Raw genomic sequence first — 18555 nt, 5'->3', positions numbered from 1 at the left:
TATTTGAAAATAATAACTCCATATTTTAATATGGATTTTGGAATTTTACTTATGGTCAACATGGCTACTTCTGCTTTTCGTGCTCCTTGAGGAGGTGTAGGTAGGTAACTAGTTGTATGTCTTGCCAGTTCAACCCCTTCTCATTCTGCTGACTCTGCAGTTTATTTATTACACTTTTAGACCACCCAATAATAGAAGTTCTCTGGGTGGTGTGCAGGTAGATTAAAACATAAAATACAATATCACAATAAAAGCAATGATAATAAAATAGCACAAAATAAAACTAGAAGCAAGGGGTAAAAGCGTCTTCAAAGTGTCTCACACAAACATGTCACAGCATGCCACTGAGGAGACAACCAGTTTTCTCTCTGGCCCAGATTGCCTCAGGCCCTTCATCGTGCAGAAAATCACCACCGGATAACACAAGGAAGATGCAGTGGAGGTGGAAAAGTAATCTTTCTTTGCCACCACCACAGAATAGGCTTGATAATGAGCTCTAATCTGTGCTTGATCAGATTTGGCATGAGCTTTTCTCCACCTGTATTCTAGCTGTAGTCCCATTTTCTTCATTGCCCTCAGCTCAGATGTAGATGAAGAAGCTGAATGGGCTCTGCAAAGAGAGAGAGAGGGCTATTAGCTCTCATCATGTCAACCACCTGGGACATCTCCATATTCAAAGAGTGACCAGGGCAAACTATAGGAAAATCCCCCAGAGCTCTCTGGAATCCATCAGAATCCATTAGCTTCTGGTGGTGGACCATTTTAATAGGTCCCCCATCCTTGCAAAGGAGAAAAGCCACTAACACTCTAAATCTGAACAGGAAATGATCTAACATGACAAGAGAATACATGTGAAATATGTATGCGCTCCTCTTGCCTTCAGTTTACATTGATAGTACTGGAATTCTGTGGGGCATCCACTGATGTTCCTGACTTCTTGCTTCTCTTGAAATTCCTCCACTTAGGGCCTTAGAATAACTTGTAGCCAGCTAATCCTAAACATACTTAATAGGGAGTAATCTCCATTGAACAAAGTGGGACTTAGTTCTGAGTAAATGTGCTTAGGGTCATGCTTCATACCAAAGAACTTGTGACCTCCTATGCCAGATTCAATCCATCAGCCGATGGTGGCCCAACATTGGGGTCACCAATAAAAATGACTGGGAGTGGAATCAAGAAAGACAAAAGAAATTGCCTTTTCTTAATTAATAATTAAGTTATGGAAGTCACTGTCTTAAGATGTGGCAATGATAACTGGCTTAGATGGTTTTAAAAGCAGCTGAGAAAATTAAAGGAGGATAGCTCTATCTGTGGCTATTAGTCATGAATCAGTAGTGAAACTGAACCTTCAGATTCAGGGGGTGTATGATTCTGAATTGGGGGCAACTTGTGGTGGGACAACCAGTGGAGGAGAGTGGTTGCTTGTGGGCCTCCTGGGGCATCTGAGTTGCTAATGTTGGATACAGGATGTTGGAATAGATGGACCTTCAGTCTGATCCAGTAGTGCTCATCTTATGACACATGTTTTGATAAAACACCTGCTGTCTGCCTTGGACTGCAAACATGGTGTGTGTGTGTGAAACACGTGGTAGACCCTAAGAAATGTCCAGTGGGCTGTATTCAGTTTGTTGGCTCTCACGTTGTGTAGGCCTGCCTTCAAAAATGTCAGGACCTCCGAGAGGTAGTGGGCTCTCCCACACTGGAGGCATTCAAGATGAGGTTGGAGATCCATATGTCAGGGATGCTCTGACTTGGAGTCCTGCATTGAGCAGGGGGTTGGACTCGATGCTCTTATAGGCCCCTTCCAACCCTACTATTCTATGATTCTATGAGTCACCCTGATCCTTTTCCCTTGATCTGTTTACCATCTCGCCTAGCACAAAAAATGAGCACCACCAGCCATGTTCTCTGTTTTTGTTTCATCTTTTTGTATGTGGGATGGCTTAAGCTATTTTCTCTTCACTTTGGCTTTATTGCCCTTTGACCTTGAGTCTGATGTTTGTCAGAGTGGAAACTGAGCTGATAGAACCCCAGAGCAGTTCTGATTCTGAGGAGGATCAGCCATCCGTGGGAGAGGAGCCAGCTCATCCCTCACAGGCACAGCAACTGGCAGAGATTCCTCCTGCCAGCATTCCTGAGATAGATAATGACCCTGGCAGTGAGAAAGTGTGGGAGGGGGGCTTGCTAGATGCTCGACACAGATGCAGGGAGTGACGAGTGATGGAGGGCGCAGAAAGGAGGCGTAGTGTCTGTTTGGTGTGCAAGCAACAGCCGCATCCCGTGGACCCAAGGGAAAGAGGGAGGATCTCTCCCTAGCCCATAAGTTCAGGGTCTTCAAGTGATTCTCCTTCAAACGGGGACCAACTGCCTACCCGGAGCATAGGCTACTCTGCTGTTCATTGCTTAGTTGGTGGTGATTAGCATCTGAAAGAGTCATTAAGTTGTAAAAGGATTAAAGCCTTGAAAAGAATCCTTTCGTCTGTGTCTTGAGTTGGCTATTGGAGTGTACTGAAAGAGGCCGCTAGGGCGCTCCTGACAATGTTGTTCACAACGACAAAGTCTGAGAAGCCCCGAGCTTAATGAGCTGACAAAGTGTTCTGTTTCAACATTGCATAAAGTAGTTTGAATACTTTTATTATAATTGAAACATTAGGGCAAAGCTAGTGGCATTATTGTACTTAAGTGCCTTATTACAATGATTATTCAATAAAGAAGATAAAAATCATTTTTGTGGATTCTTCAACTTAATTTGTACATCATTTAAACATTAACCTTCCATTCAGATACAATTTGAGGATAATTCTCTAGATTACTGGAAGATGTAAGTTAAACAAGTGATTCAGGCACAAGAAGTGGTCCCTAAGACAGAAACAGAGATACTATATTGCTTGGCTAGCTTTGCTAAACCTTCTCTTAGACTGTATCAGGTCTCTTGGCTGAAGCACTAAACTGAAGATCTTGTACCCACTGTTTGCTCGATTCCAGTGGAAGACAACAAAATGAAAGAGGATTTGGCTGGAGGAATCAAAGTTTAAGTGTTTCTGTAATGAAATAGAATTACTTAAACAGGTTATATTAATTTCTATCCCCTGGCTGTAATTCTCATAGAAAAATAGAGTTCAAAAATCCTGAAATGTCCTAAAGTATTAGTAGTGCATCACGGGTGTTTAAATATGTGCATGAAAGGAATTTTTTACAATTTACCATTGGCAAAACCAAATTATTTTAAAGTTTACTTGGGGCCCAAATGTAATAACTAACTTTACTCATGTTGAGTAGTACTTTGCTCTGCAAGTAGCCCATTGATTGTAGGCTGGTGCTTCTTACCATGTGAAGAGACAGTGGAATCAAGCTGCTAGTAAGAAAGCATTTGCTTTTGAAGTGCAGCCCTCAAAGTTTTACAAAGGCATCCAAGGGGAAACCACCAGAGAATTTTACAGGAATAGGAAAAGAGTCAAGAGATCTGTACTGATTAAAAACAACAGCAACTTTTTATTTATTGATCTGTCTGCAGATTAGGTTTCCTTGGTCAGTGTTTATTAGTGTTTCATCTAACTTGATACAACCACTCCAGGACCTCAGATCCATACATACAAAGTTTATTTAGTTCCATCATGCTCCATAAATGCCCTTGTGTGCTGTTTGAATATTGTTTGCTGTAGTTATCTACAGCAGGTCTCAACAAACGGTGCAATCTCCTTTCCTCTTCTAACAGGGAAAGAACAAAATTGTGCTGTATAAATGGTTGCAGTTGTCTTTTTGCCATTGACAAAGACAAAACAAAGAGGAATTCTCCATTTAAAGTGTTTGGCAGTATGCCAAATAAGGCTCTCCTGTTTATCCCCATTCTTTTTAATGAGGCTTGGATGGGAACAGGGATTAGTGGAGTTCACCCCCTAAATGAACACCAGGAAATAGAAGTGTTGAGTAAATAGAAAAGTCAATATGAGCAAACATTCTGGTGATGCAGGAGGGAAGGTTGCAATCCTTAGCACATATAAGTTCAGTGAAGCACTGCTAAGAAACTCTAGCTACTGCTACAGAGCAATTGAGAGGGAAGGGGAGAGGAATTCCAGGCTTTACCAGTTGAGAGGTGGCGAGGGAGGCAGAGTGTGCCTCATGTGCAAGCATGAGGTTACTGATTGGCTAGCTGCTCTCGGTAACATCGGCAGATCATGCCTGGATAAGAGGATACCCTATCAGCAACCATGCACATGCACAGTACTGACTGAGGTGCACTATACCTCCACTGCTACTTCCCAGTGGTTATGAGCAAAGGTTGATATTCCTTTCCCCTGTGGCCAGTGGTTTACTGTAGTGAAATACTTTGGCTGCTGATTACACTCTGAATTGACTCCAGCTGCAATCATTCATACTGCCCCTGCTGGAGGAATCTTCCTCTGATGAGGAACTAGAGCTCCCGGACACAGTCAAAACCAGGGAGCTCCCCCATGGCAGGGGATATGACCATGGTTCCATCCCCACAGGAGGAGGGGAGTTCTGCCTCTGCTACAGAGGCTGAATGACCACCTAGCCCCCGACAGCATTGTCCCTCAAGTGGCAGGCTAGTAGGGCTCCCGTGAGAAGGAGTGCTCACCTGCAAAGAAGGGACTCAGGAGAAAGTGACTCCTTATGAGTAGGACTCTGGCCAGAGAGCTTTCATGTACTGCAGCTGAGCCCTGGGTGGGGCTCAGCAGGCTCTGGTGATAAAAACCCTCAGTATCTGCCTAGCAAGAGCTGGAAACAACGTTATTCTTTCCGCTCTGGTGTCTGTTACCTTGCCTCCCAGACCTTGCCTTATGATTGATGCTCTGTTCTACTGATCCTTGGCCTCCTGCTTGACTGCTTCTGGATTGTATAACATATCTGACTGCCTAACTGTGTTTTGACCTCTGCCTGCTATCTTGACCACTTCTGGCTTAGCTTGAACCCCATTGGACTGAAACCCGGTGCTTGAACATTTGTCTGCTTTGTTATGTTACTTTTTGGTTAGCCCCTTCACTCAGAGTCTGCTGCAGCCAATGTAGGATACATAGGATGCTTGACTTTATCATGCATAGGGATGTCAGAGAATTTTGCCACGAATCTTGGGGAGGCCGAATGCCAGCGCATTCGGGCCCGCGAAATCGGTGGTGGAACGGTCTGCCCCCCTGCCCCTCCCAGGACGGGACTTACCTTCGGCGAATCTTCCTGGCGGCGGTGGCTCCGGCAGCGGTTCTGCGGTGGTTCGGCGGCAGTTCGGCGGCTGCGGCGGCCGGTCTTCCAACCAGCTGCCGCCGTCGCCATTTCCAGTAAAAACAAACAAACAAACAAACAAAAAACCATGATAGGCTACGTAAAGATTTACGTAGCCTATCGCGGCTAGATTTTTAAAAAACACCATGATAGGCTACGTAAATCTTTACGTAGCCTATCACGGCTGATTTAAAAGGGAAAAAAAAACCTGCACGTACGCAAATGGCATGCAATTGCCTGTTCTTATTCACAGATTTTGGGGGGGAGGTCCAGATGTTACTATCTTCAGTTTTCAAACTTCCCATGTTTTCTCACTGCTGCTTCCATCTTTTTTCTCTCCACATAAAATCAGTTAAGGAGGGAAAGGGCTGATGCAGCTATCCCATCTGCACCAGCCATGGTGCAAGCTGTCCTGCTGCCTGAGGCAAGAGAACACACACGCTGCTAAGTCATGATTCCCCTTCCCTTTACTGTGTCATGCCCCTACCTTCTCTTTCCTATCATTGCAGTATGCCCCCTTCCCTTTACTGCTTCATGCCAGGCATGGGAGTGGTGTTCTCAGGTGATTTCTTGGGATGCCCTTCCTATGCCTGGCTCTGAGGAAGGGATCTCAGAGCCAGGCATTTCAGCCTGTTGGGCTCTCTGCAGAACTGCGCTGGCTCCTTCCTTGGTGGACGCAGCTCTCTAGAGCTGCTCTGGAGAGCCCTGTTAGCCGCTGTCTCACTGTGGCAAATGCCACAGCAGGAAAGTGGCTGGCAGGGCTCTTCAGAGCACCCAGTGGAGCTGATCGGCCCTCCTGGTGGGGGGGGGGAGTGGCACAATTTGCTGCTCCTCCTACTCTGCTGCCTGATGTAGGGGCCACATCCTACTTCATGGGAGGTTCAGTCCTGAGTTGCACAATGTCTTTTGATTGGTAGTGCTGTGAGCCATACATTTCAAAGCAATAATCAGCACCCTTTTTATTAAAATAATCTTTGCACAATTAGGAAAACTCGTTAGGCTTCATTAAGTGAAAACCTTTCAACCCCACAAAGAATGCCCATTCTTTCATCTGCCACTAGGAAAGACAAAGCAGAATAGTAGTTTTAAATTATGCTCAAGTGACAAGAGATACTGTTTTCGGATTTCTTGATCCTTTTTGTCCTCTTATCTAGATTGACATTACATACCACTCATAATTGTCTGTGTCAGAAGCTAGATCCATTATCTATAGCCATCTTCAAAGTTCTCTATCCTTCACTTGCCATGATTATCTCTTTGCAGCACTTGTAGATGCATTCAAAATATCTGAATGGTTGCTAGGAGGAAAATATTTAAAAAATTGATCCACAGTTATAATGAAGCAAAATTCATAACATATTAAAAGACCTGTATGCTAAGGAGTATTAATTGCATTATATTCCTATTGCACTTAAATATATGGCTACGTACATGTCTAATATATCTGTTGTTGTTTTTAGCAGGTCTCTAGGGAATGTAAACTGTTGCTGTTAGAACAGCTGCCAAACTTGCTCTTAAGTCAGTTAATTAATATAAGTAAATTAAGTATAGAAATCTGGCCAGCACTGCACTGGGAAAATAATTTCCACTCCTATAGTAATAAACACATTATTTCTTCATCCTGATTTCTAGGAAGGTACTCTTGTAAAGGGGAACAATCTTAGCCTTTCTGGGTCCTCCCTTGTCCCTTACAGAATGTGTAGATGAATCAGCCCCATTAGGTGGGGTTCTTAAGGATACCCTCCCACAGGCTTAAGATGTTGGCCACTCTGTTTTAGGTGATAAGGGAAATAACTTATAGTGTCTCCCAAGCAAATTGTTCCATCAGATTTCTGCTCCTCAGCTGTTCCATTTCTCCTGGCCTATCCTCATTTCAGCATTACCTACTTCCTTACTTTCCTGCCTACCCATGCTTTCTGTCCATAACTGTTAGTTAACAACTATGATAGACAGACAGACATCCTCTTACCTATCCATCAGACTAGGTGCACAATGACCTTAAATATACCTACAGTACTTGAAAGGAAGTCCAAATAGTTACAAAGATAAATAAGATTGTGGTATTCAACAAATGAGAGTTGCACAAAAATAAGGTCAATTTACTTATTGTTGCATGCAAAGCTTTCTTCAGTGCACACAGGGGTAATGCTCCTTCTTGGAACCACTCAGTTTGACTTTACAAAGTACATCACATAATGTGAATCCATAGAGCAGTTTCAGAGCTTTGGACCAGAGTTTCAAGGCAGCTACATTTGAGTTTTCTTTGCAACATGAACATGAACAACTGTAATAAAAGCACTTGTGGCTGATATTTCACACACACACACACACACACACACACACACACACACTTTTTTTTTAAACAGTGTTGAATTAACATTTACCTAGCTACTGAAAGTGGTGGGATAATCAAGGAGGCAGAAGTTTCTGAAGAGTAGTTTTCCCAAGTTTAAGCTTTCAAAGTTCCATTCAGCAGCATATGTTTTTTGTTTACTACCTAAGGCTGAAATTGTATGCCTACGTCCTGCTGAGTAAGTCCCATTGCACTCAATATGGCTTATTTTTGAGCAGACATGTGTAGGATTGTGTTGTAAATAAATGAAATATCCTGGGAATTAATTTGAGAGCTCTTCGTAACATTTCCAATTGTAGTTGCATGACAAACTACCATTTTTCATGCTACATTACAAAAGTTTTTGGTGGTGGTGGTGGTGACTTCATTTCCCTATATGATGCATGATTTTCAGTATCATTTCTGCATCTCTTTTCACTTTGGCAATATCAGCAATCACTTCTTCTGGTACAGGTGATCTGCTTCTTGTTAACATATGTGGTTTTTGTGCCATGTTGCTGACATGTTCTCTGGACTTGATCCCATCCTCTGGCTCAGAGGACGTGGAGGCTTCTTCTAGTTAACCCATTATCTGCTGCTCCGGGACCCTCCAGGCCAGAGGATATGGCTTCACAGACTCCTCCAACTCAGAGGGCACCTCCCCTTGTTGCAGTTCTCATCGCCCCAATGACATAGGAGCCAGTGGCCCTTTAAGAAGCAGACAGCTCCTCAGAGGGAGTGATATTAATAGCAGTTCCAGACCTGCCAGCCTTCATAAGGCTCCAGACCGCCTCTGCTCTTCTTGAGGTAGGTCCAGCCCATACCTGCCACGCTGTCCAGGGTCCTGATAAGCCTTGTCGATCTGATGAGGCCTCACCTCATTGGATGTGATCTTACTTAACCAGAAGCGATCCGGCCCCTCCAGTACCACAGCTACAACCCAGTCTCCCCTGGGAGCCCTAAGCTGAGCAAGGCCAGGACAGTTGCTTTCCATCTTCAACACATTTCTGCATCTCATCGGCTTGCTCTATGCATGTATTATTGCAGTTTGTAGGCAGTATGCAATCTTGCTGTATGGGTGCAATTACATGAAAACTAAAAGCAGCAGCAGCAGCAAGGAAACATAGATCTGCCTTTTTGGCTGCAGTTGGTGTAGAGAAAGGGAAATGGAGCCTGGGTGGGTCTTGTTGTTCTTATGATGCCAAAGGAAGTGGAACAGCAGTACAGATGGCATTATAAGGGCAAAATTGAGAACTGTAAAAATAGCATTCAGTGTAAAGAGTTACTTTTTCTCTCACACAGAGCACAGGGAAAGAGTGTCTGAGATGAAACACAGGGAGATGGAAGTGAATTGTCATGTGGTCTTTGTGTGCCTAGTGAAAAATATCTAGTAGCAAACTGCAATCAAATGGGTAATGATCACCCACAAAACTGATTGTGTGGAAGAGTCCTTATTATGTTAATACCTTAGATCAAACGATAGCAAAAGGTTTCTTTCATGATGGAAATTCACTGTCAGGTTTAGTGTACCAAGCATGCCCTTATTTCATTGTAGAAATGGCACCATCTTTTCCAACATCTTGTTTTAAGTTTTTTTCTGAATATTTTCTTCAAGGACTGATGGATGAAGTAATTTGACTGACACTAGCCTAGATTTCCCTGAAATGCACAACCTGACAGTATCTATCTCGTAGAGCTCTAGCTTGAAGTGGACATCTCCTGTGTATTTCTTCTGGCATGCTGAATCAGAAGAGCCTGCTCCTCTTCTTCTTACCACATTTGTAATTTTTTTTTTTAAAATCCATCCAAATGGCATTTTTTACCTACTCTGACTTGACCATCTGAAGATTTGGTGAGGGAGTGGATAGAATGGGCCACGCTCTGACATGACATCACTGAGCAAAGATAGGTGGATCAAAAAGACACAAAAACCTGTCACTTGGCTACCCCTTTGGAACTGGAAGGCCCAAGACAATGAGGTGCAGAAACTCAGAGTTAATTAGGGTCCTGGGGCCTTAATGTTTGGAAGTCATGGGAGTAAAAACTGACCAGCCAGAAACAATGAGAGCAATTGTACACCCTAAAAAGCAACAACAACATTGTGGGTCATTTTCATATATTGTCCGGAACTGTTAAGAATGACAAGAATTTCTTCTCCATTAGGTTGGGCCACAACAGAATCAAGCCATAACAACCACTAGTTTCCATCTGTGAGAAGCTCTGTATACCCTACTGCCCATAGAGATCAATGGAGACATTTTCGTCACCCTCAGGCCCCAGCAATATTTTAGTCTATCTGGATGGAGTCATGTGTGTAGAGTCCTAGCCAGGGCTTGCTTCAGGCTTGTGTTGGCCCCCAGCATGCCCCCCATGCCTGTGTCCCTCCCTTCCACTGGACAACAGGCAGCCGCAGCTCCTCCCTTTCATCCTCCTGTCCTATTAAAATCTGCTTATGGAAGAGAGTTGGGTGGGTGGGTAGGAGACAGGGAGGCAGCAGCACAGGTAGTGGAAGTAAAAGCAATGGCACAGCTAGGGAGGAGGGAAGGGCAGCAGCAAAGAGGTGGTGGAGGGCCCTTGGCAGCTGCCTGACTGTGTTTCCTGGTACCACTGCCTCCCCTTTCTTACTACAGTATGTAGTTGGATTGAGGACTAGATATACACGCACTGGGAGGTCACCATCAATTTCAGATTTCCCTTGTGTGTGCATGTGGTAAAATGGGCATATCTACAATAGTCAGATGTGGTAATCTACATGTGATTTGCACACTTTTCCATACATGGGAGTAGTAGCCACATTGGGTATTGGAGAGATGTCACTAGAAATTATTCTGTTTTGAACCAAAGTAGATATTCAATCATCAAAAAACCTGCCAGTTTAAAAGACCAGATGATAAGACTATCTCACGTTGGTCCAAATGCCACAAAGCCAGGAAATTCGAAGCTATGACGTGCCCCGTGATCAGTCATGATGTTGTGCAGTGTCACAACCTGTGCTTGCTTACAACTTACCCTCCATGCACCCACACTTTTCCTGAGTCTTTCAGTCCCAAATCCAGATTGGGAGGATGGAGTGCCTGGGACCAGCAAAGATGCTCTATGTTGTCCCTGTCCTATATTGCCTTATGAAGCATCTGAGCCTTCATCAGCAAACATATTTTGGTCAGCAACCAGAGAGCCATCAGGCCACAGGGACTCATTTGGACGATGAGCTTACATCTCCTGGTACTAGAGCAGAATTTTCTACTCTGTCTATATCAAACAGTGGGCAGAAGATGAGGACTCTAGTTTCCGAAAGAAAGTGCCCTACTTTTTTCTGGATGCTAAACCTATACTTGACCTGTCGCATGTTGGACTGCAGGTAGGGAATCACATAACTGAATGAATCTTCATACCAATCATAAAAAAATGAAAAAATCCCTTCTTATAGAAAACTAGATGTTCATGAGGATGAGGGTTTTTGATTGTTTGTTTGGTATGACAAATGTGACTCCCCCCCCTGCAGTCTAAAGTGGTACAATCCAGGCCCAGGTTGAGTGAGACTTTGAGTGAAAACTAGACCATAGACTTCTATATATGCAAGAATTGATTGAGGTGGACACTGACAAAATGTTGCAGAAATGGAGAAAGAGTACCAATCCTTCAGGACAAATACTTTCCCCAATATTGCAGTGACATTTGTTGTACTCTAGTGAAAATATCTTTCAGCTGAATTCTTTCCTAGCTGGCCAGGTTTAGGAGGGTGTTTGAGATGCCCTGTCCTATTCCTCTTCTATAGCCAATTTGGATAAGTGCCACAGTCCACACACACACACACACACACACTCACACACACACTCACACACACACTCACTCACCAGTAGGCAACATATGCAGCTATATGTAAGGATTCTATGAACTCATCTGATAAAGAGATGACTGCCACGGCATGGGAGGTTGAAATGGTAGAGTGCATTTAGCAGCGGGAGAGAGGTAGTTCAAAAGACTGAGAAACGCTGGTCTGGACTAGTGAAGTCGCTGAAGTTTGTAATAAGATGTTTTGAAATACAAATTTGTCCAGCTCATAATGCTCAGAGATATTATGAAGTGAGCATCACATCCTTCTCTGGCTTGGAATGTAAAATGAGATTCTGTGCATGCATGTTCAATGAATTTGCAATGGCTCCTAAAAGTTATATCTATTTAAGTCTTGGCCACAGAATGTGATGCAGGCAGGTGCAAAAGCCCCCAAAGGCTGTTTCTTGTTTTTTTGCTTTTTAAGGCTCCAATGTGGAACACTGATGCAAGGATTTCAACAAGCTACATTTGTCAGAAATTAATCTAAGCTATGTTCTGCTTTGTCTCCCTGCAGCCGCCTTCAATCCTTATGTCACCATGGCAGTTTGCAAGTGGAGGAAACTGCCTGATCACCGCTATACTGCACTGCCACCACTATGGATGGCCAGAAGGTGGTGTTACATATATTACATAGTTGATATAAAGAGCCAATAAGGCCCCATCTGAAGCTATACAGCTTCTGAGTCAGACGTGCCTTCCCTCTCTGACCCACTTGTTGCCCAGGTACTGCTTATGGATTGCCCATCTCTGCTTAGTTTCAGGCCACTGGCCTTAAGAACAAGGTGAGGAAGGTGCTTAGTTGTACCAGTTCAAGTTTATAACTTAAAACCCCCCCACTTTATTTACAATGACAAACAATTTAATTTAAATATAATTGTTGACAGAGGGTAGTATATCTACTATTTTCCCTCCTTTATTTTACAAACAAAAATATAGGTGCTTGGCTTTCTTTCTTTCTTTCTTTCTTTCTTTCTTTCTTTCTTTCTTTCTTTCTTTTTAATAACAAATTATATTTAGTCTCTTTTCCATAATCTGAGGAAAGGGTTTGATAAATACTGCTGCACATGTCCCTGATTCATATATACAATAAAAGCATGCCATATTTTATAAAAAATCAGATATGTTGACTTTACCCTTAGCTAATTTTAGTTGGTGCGTCCATTTTTCTGCCATGACTATTTGCCACAACTCCACATACCAAAACGTCCGTGTAAGGAGCTCTGACATTTCCCAGCCTTTAGCTATTACCCTGCGATCATCAGCATGAACATGATTAATTCCTTAGATGTCACATAGCTTCTTATAGCTTCTTTTGAGCTGATGTGGTATGGAGTAGGGATGTTGTGGGCATCCAGCTGGGGTTCGAGGCCTAGTGAGAAATTACTGGCTCGCTGCCCCCCGGTGCCAGTCTGTGGATCCCTGTGCTTGCCTGACTTGGAGTGTGCCAAGTCAGGCAAGTGTAGGGATCCCGGATTCCTCACCGAGTTGCAAAATGGCAGCTTGGCCTTTTTTCTAAATGCCAATTTTACGCAAATGGAAGTTGTAAAGTGACCATTTACATAAGAGTACAGGTTGCATAAATGGCTGCTTTATGGCCACCATTTGCATAAAAGCAGCCTTAATGAAAAAAGACAAGCTGCCTTTTTTATGCAAAATAGTGGCTTGGTGAATGATTGGGTAGCCATGCACTGCTCACCAAGCGTTTGTGGACACCTGGTGGCTCGCCACGGGTAGCGAGCAGGGGCAGGCAGACAGTGGACATCTGGTGAGTGGTGTGCAACCCAGACCGTGGTAAGTTTGCCCATCCCTAGTGTGGAGGCTTCTTCTACTGTGGATAAGCAGAAGAGGGCAGGCAAGAAAGGTGTCCCATCTATCTTGGCTCTTGTCCCATTCAGTTAACATATGGAAGTGGACCTGCAGAACTCAGGCTCCTGGCATTGTGAGTTACATCCATCTAAGCTATTAAGAAGGTTTGTCCAGTGGTACACAAAGAAAAACCCCAAACCTATATATCTGGACAAACTAGTCAGCTTAGATATGTGTCTCCTATTGGGAAAAAAGCTTACTCTACTTGAAAGGTGACAGTTCTCCATCTTGTTCTTGGTCTGAGAGATCACTGACTCCTGTGATCCATTAATGGCCCATGAGTAACACATTTCTTATGTGTTGCATTCCATATTTTTCCATTTGATTATACAGCTGTTCCTGCCCATGCCAGGGAACAATAATTCCATGTGTAGCATGGTTGACTATTAGGGTTTACCTTTTTTTTTTTAGTTATACTGGTCTGATCATATCTCTCTGCTTGGATGGTGGCAAGTGTCCAGCACTTGTAAAGTGGATGAGATTGAGTTCATATGAGAACTACAGGTTGCTTGTCCCCAATTTTGGAAGATTTTTTTTTGTTTTTGTTTACAATATGTAGCCATATAGAATACAAGCTAAGGATGAAGAGTGGTGTGTGGTAGGGAGGAATTGCCCCATATGCTCTTTCTCTGTTAAAATTGCACTGTTTTTACTGTCTATCTATCACTCATGAAATGCAAGAGGGTCTATCTATCTATAGGTCATGAAATGAAAGAGGTCTAGTTGGAAATCTCAAATGAATACTATGCGAGCTAATAATAGCGACCATTCACAATGTGTCCAGATGCACACCATTGAAATCTAGTTATAAGCAAAAGCAAATCATATGATTAATATATTCCGCTGTTTCAAGACAGCCTGGACTATTTCAAATAGAAACACCCTCCTCCAGCCTACCGGTGTCTTGATTCTTACAAATTTAATAGCTCTCCCTGGAATTTTGATTTTTATAGCAGACAATAACAGTTTAAAACTTATCCACAGAAGACATGTCAGGTGTGGAATCAATGCTGATAGAAGAATATTTCATCTGTTTACCTTTATGAAGGATCACTGATAAAACCTTTGATCCCATTAAGGATATAAACTCTTCACATACAGTCAGTGACAAGAATGATGTGTGAGCTGAGCTTCCACCAGACTGCGTTGTTCTTAGTGAGTGTTCAACTAAAAAGGGATCAAATTGACTTGACAATTTCAGGATTCCACTAAAATTACCACTGCGAGGTGACCCAGATTTTTTTTTTATTAGTGTCAGGAAGACAGGTCTCACTGAGAAATAAACGAGCTAATGTCAGCCATATCCTCTTGCCATTAGACACATTCACTTTCAATCTGGTTTGTCGTTTTAGCATAAACTGTATCACTTGCTTTCATCTACAGAATACAAGCTTAGTATAGTTCAGTGCAAAAATCAAAGATGAACAGAGAAGTCCCGCTCTTTGCCTACTGAATCATTGATCATACATGCACAAAGGGTATTTGCATCGAGCCTTGCTATGAGGTTTCTGGGCATTTCTACACCAGCCTAAAATTCTGCATTTAAAACGGGGCTTTCTGCTTCCGTTTTAAATGCAGGATCAGCACTGACTCCCTTTACACATGCTCCCTTCCCTGCTCCCCCCTTCTCCCTCTGTCTGAGTCTTTCATTATCTTTCATTGATCCGCTTCCCGTTCTTGCTGTTTTAACTCTTTTCACAGAGGAAACTGAAGCAGAACACAATGGGGTAATTTGATAGCTCCTGTGATCTATTTAAAAACGGAACAAAGGGCATTTAGTGCAGGAGGGTCACGGCAGGGTCACAGTGTCATGTAAAGAGCCCGCAAACGTCTGTGAAGGAGCAATCTCAATCGCAGGATAAAAGCTCCATGTGATGTGATGAAGCCCTCTGAGTTCCTTCCCAAGATATTTATACAAACATCATATTTAGATATCCATCCAACAAAGTCAGTGCAGTACCGAGTCCCTACCTGTTTTAAATATCAGAAACAGTTCTTTTACCTGTATTGCATAATTGTCAGTCAATGGATATTATGATAGTGGCCAGTCACATATGAACAGCTGGGTTAAGAGATATTCTCAGTGGCTGCTCTCTGTAATATGTACTGTATAAGGCTTCTCCAGAAGTCCTGCTTCCATGTTTTGCAGTCATTTTTTTTAATGTGCCAGAAAATGGAATAGCTCCAGCCCAGATTTTAGCGCTTGCTCAGGCTAAGGCATAGCATGGCTACCACCAAAGACAGCAATACAGCACCTCCCTCTCTCTTCTGTAACACAGTGCTGTGTGAAGAAGTACTTCCTTTTATTTTCCCTGAATCTCCCACCATTCAGCTTCATGGATGGCCCCGGGTTCTAGTTTCATGGGAGAGTGAGAAAAATGTCTCCCTAATCTCTTTCTGCACACCATGCATTATTGTATACACCTCTACCATGTCTCCCCATACTTGCCTTTTTTCTAAGCCAGATGTTGCAACTTTCCCTCATAGGGGAATTGCTGCAGCCCCTCCATCATTTTTGTTGTCTCTGCCCCAATTCATTGGCTGCTGCTTGTGGGAGGAATGTGAAGCATAATGACATCATAGCATACTTTTTGTTTCTTGACATGTTATGAGGAGGAAAGGGAGACTGAAGATGTGGGAATGATGCTTCCATAAGGTGTAATTCTAGGCTCAATTTCTTTCCAAGTACTTTATCTGGCCAGGCAGCAATGAAAGATTCTGGTAGGCCTCAGTCTACATTTCCAATTTGTATTGGACCTTTTTCCATACAACTTCTTTTGTAATGGCAATGTATCTGCATCTTCTTGGATCTGTGAAGTACACAGCACTCTCCAGCTCTGAAATCTCTTGTCCCTTTGGGACTGCCAAACCCCAAGGGCATTATTGTAAAAGCTACATATGAAAGTGGTTCGGAATTACACAACAAGCCTGAGCTACATTTCAGTTTTTCCTCCTGCTGCGAAAGAGGCAAGCCACTGCTATGTTTAAAAAGCAGCTTACCTTTTCCACTGCGAGAGCTGCTGTGGCAAAAATGTTAAGGGTGTTCTGGCTGTTTATGGAGTTTTGATCCACATGTGTGCATAGCTTTTGTGGTCCACAAGACAGTTCTGACCATCTTTTGGAAGCAATGTATGAACTGTTTATTTGTTAAGACATTTCATAACATTTTATAAGGAGAACATTTATGGGTTTGAACCAGTCCTAAGTGACTTTACATTACACAACATTATGGCCATCTAATCTGATTTAATTAATAAGGTGTATTTCATAAAATGTGAAAGTACAACTGCTACAACAACCATGGAATAACTCTTATTACACAAATAATAATTCTTATTACACAAATAATAATAATAATAATTCTTATTACACAAATTCTTATTACACAAATAATTCTTAATTACACAAAGCTCCTAGTTGTCGAAGCTCATTATTCCATCTATACTGTATGCCTATGAAGTTCTATGTAATTCTCTGTTAATAAAGATTTCTGAGGCTGTCTATAAAGCATTTAAATTGGGAAATTTAATCAAAGTGTTCTGGGTCTTCCAGTTTGTGCATCAAAGTGTGTCAGCCCAATCCAGCAATTTGTTCCCAGCATTGAAGCACAGAAGCAAGCTTTCCCATTCATTCCTTTGTATATGCAGATCAGTTTCCTTCAAAGAAATGAATTCACATGTCTTGCAAGCAAGAAATTCATGTGCATCTCTGAGTGTCAATGTAACCCGTTGTCAGCACTTAGGTTGTTAATATTTCTCTCCAGCCTGATACTACGTTACACTTTGGGGCAAATACCATGTGCATGAATAAAAAGCGAAGTTAATCCAGTAAACATAAATAAGTAGAAGTGGAATAAAAACTATTAACACTGTGGCCTGATTCAAACTTCTTTGTGCTCTTTGATTAGAGACTGAATACCACTGACTGTTTTATGGCAGGGAAAGGGCAGGAGGTCTCTAAACCTCCCTCCCTCTGACTATCCCAAACAGTTGATAGGTACTTATTAGAGTCTCTAACTGTGCTCTCAGATATATGCACAGCCCCAGCTGAGCCGACAGAGTAGGTAGGGAAATTATGGACACAGTAGTTATTTGGATGCACGAGCCCCCATCCAGCTATGGATACATGTGTGAAAGTTTGCTTCCAGATGTGTTAGGCCCCTAGTTGGATTGGGGCAATCAGCTGTTTACTTAATATACCTTTGGTTTATGGTGTGAAAATGGAGAGAGAAGTGATATTTTGTTAATGTGTTGAAAAGAAAAGATCTGTCTTCAGGAATACAAATATGGAGGAGAGTGGGTGATCTTTGCTCGTCTCCCTTTGTTTTCTTTCTTTCTTTCTTTCTTTCTTTCTTTCTTTCTTTCTTTCTTTCTTTCCTTTTACTTCTTCCTGTTATTATTCAACTACCTTATTTACCTCTGATTTTCTCCTGTATAGATAACAGACAAAAAAGTTTAAGTGGAGCAAAATGAACAAGGAGGAGGTGGTGTGGGAAAGGGAAATTCCCAAGTCATTGAGTATTTATTAGATCTGTTCTGTTGTAAATCTATTTCTGACTTTTTAAATGTTTATTGATGGAATTCATAAACACGTAATGTTTGAGAGAGCGAGAGAGCAAGAGAGCGTGAGCGAGCAATAACAGCAAAGAGAAGCAAAAGATAGAGATACAATTCTTAGCGTGGCAGCAGTATATCTACCCCGAAATGCAGGGCCCTTAAAACTGGCAGTGAACCTTAAGCCCTGAGCTCAGCTTCAGAAACTGATTGCATCAGAGAGGTGATGCCTTCAATCTGCTGGGATGAAAGTTGTGCTTTATATTCTGAAGTACCAGTATCTGGGGACTGAGGCGCCTTCCTCTCACCCATCCTATTTTGGTGTGTGCACTACATTGACATTCAAAATAAATAGCCTTCAATCCTTTGAACTCTCCAGTATCTTTGACCCATATTAGCAGCCATCTGCTGAGCAGCTGTGGTAGCGAATGCAGTGAGGGTAGAGAGTGCACTGAGCGGTATGGAAGCATAAATACAAATACGTATTGTCTCTCTTCTAAGGACCGCAGCACACCGGTTGTTATGAGGGCTGTTCATATTAAACACACATACAGGAATCCATCTTTTTATGCCACGATCCCCTTTCCCCTCCCTCAGGCCCTAGTTGTGTGCTCACAATAAAACAGTCTCCCCCAACCTGGAGCCTTCCACATGTGTTGGGCTACAACATCCTTCACCCCCAGAAAGTATGGCCACTGGCACTATTGTCTGCGGGTGATGGGAATTGTAGTCCAA

This window comes from Heloderma suspectum, chromosome 4 (assembly GCF_057233095.1).
Source record: "Heloderma suspectum isolate Gila_16-S chromosome 4, 16-S_ref, whole genome shotgun sequence".
NCBI lineage: Eukaryota > Metazoa > Chordata > Lepidosauria > Squamata > Helodermatidae > Heloderma > Heloderma suspectum.
This window is presented reverse-complemented; position numbering follows the sequence as displayed.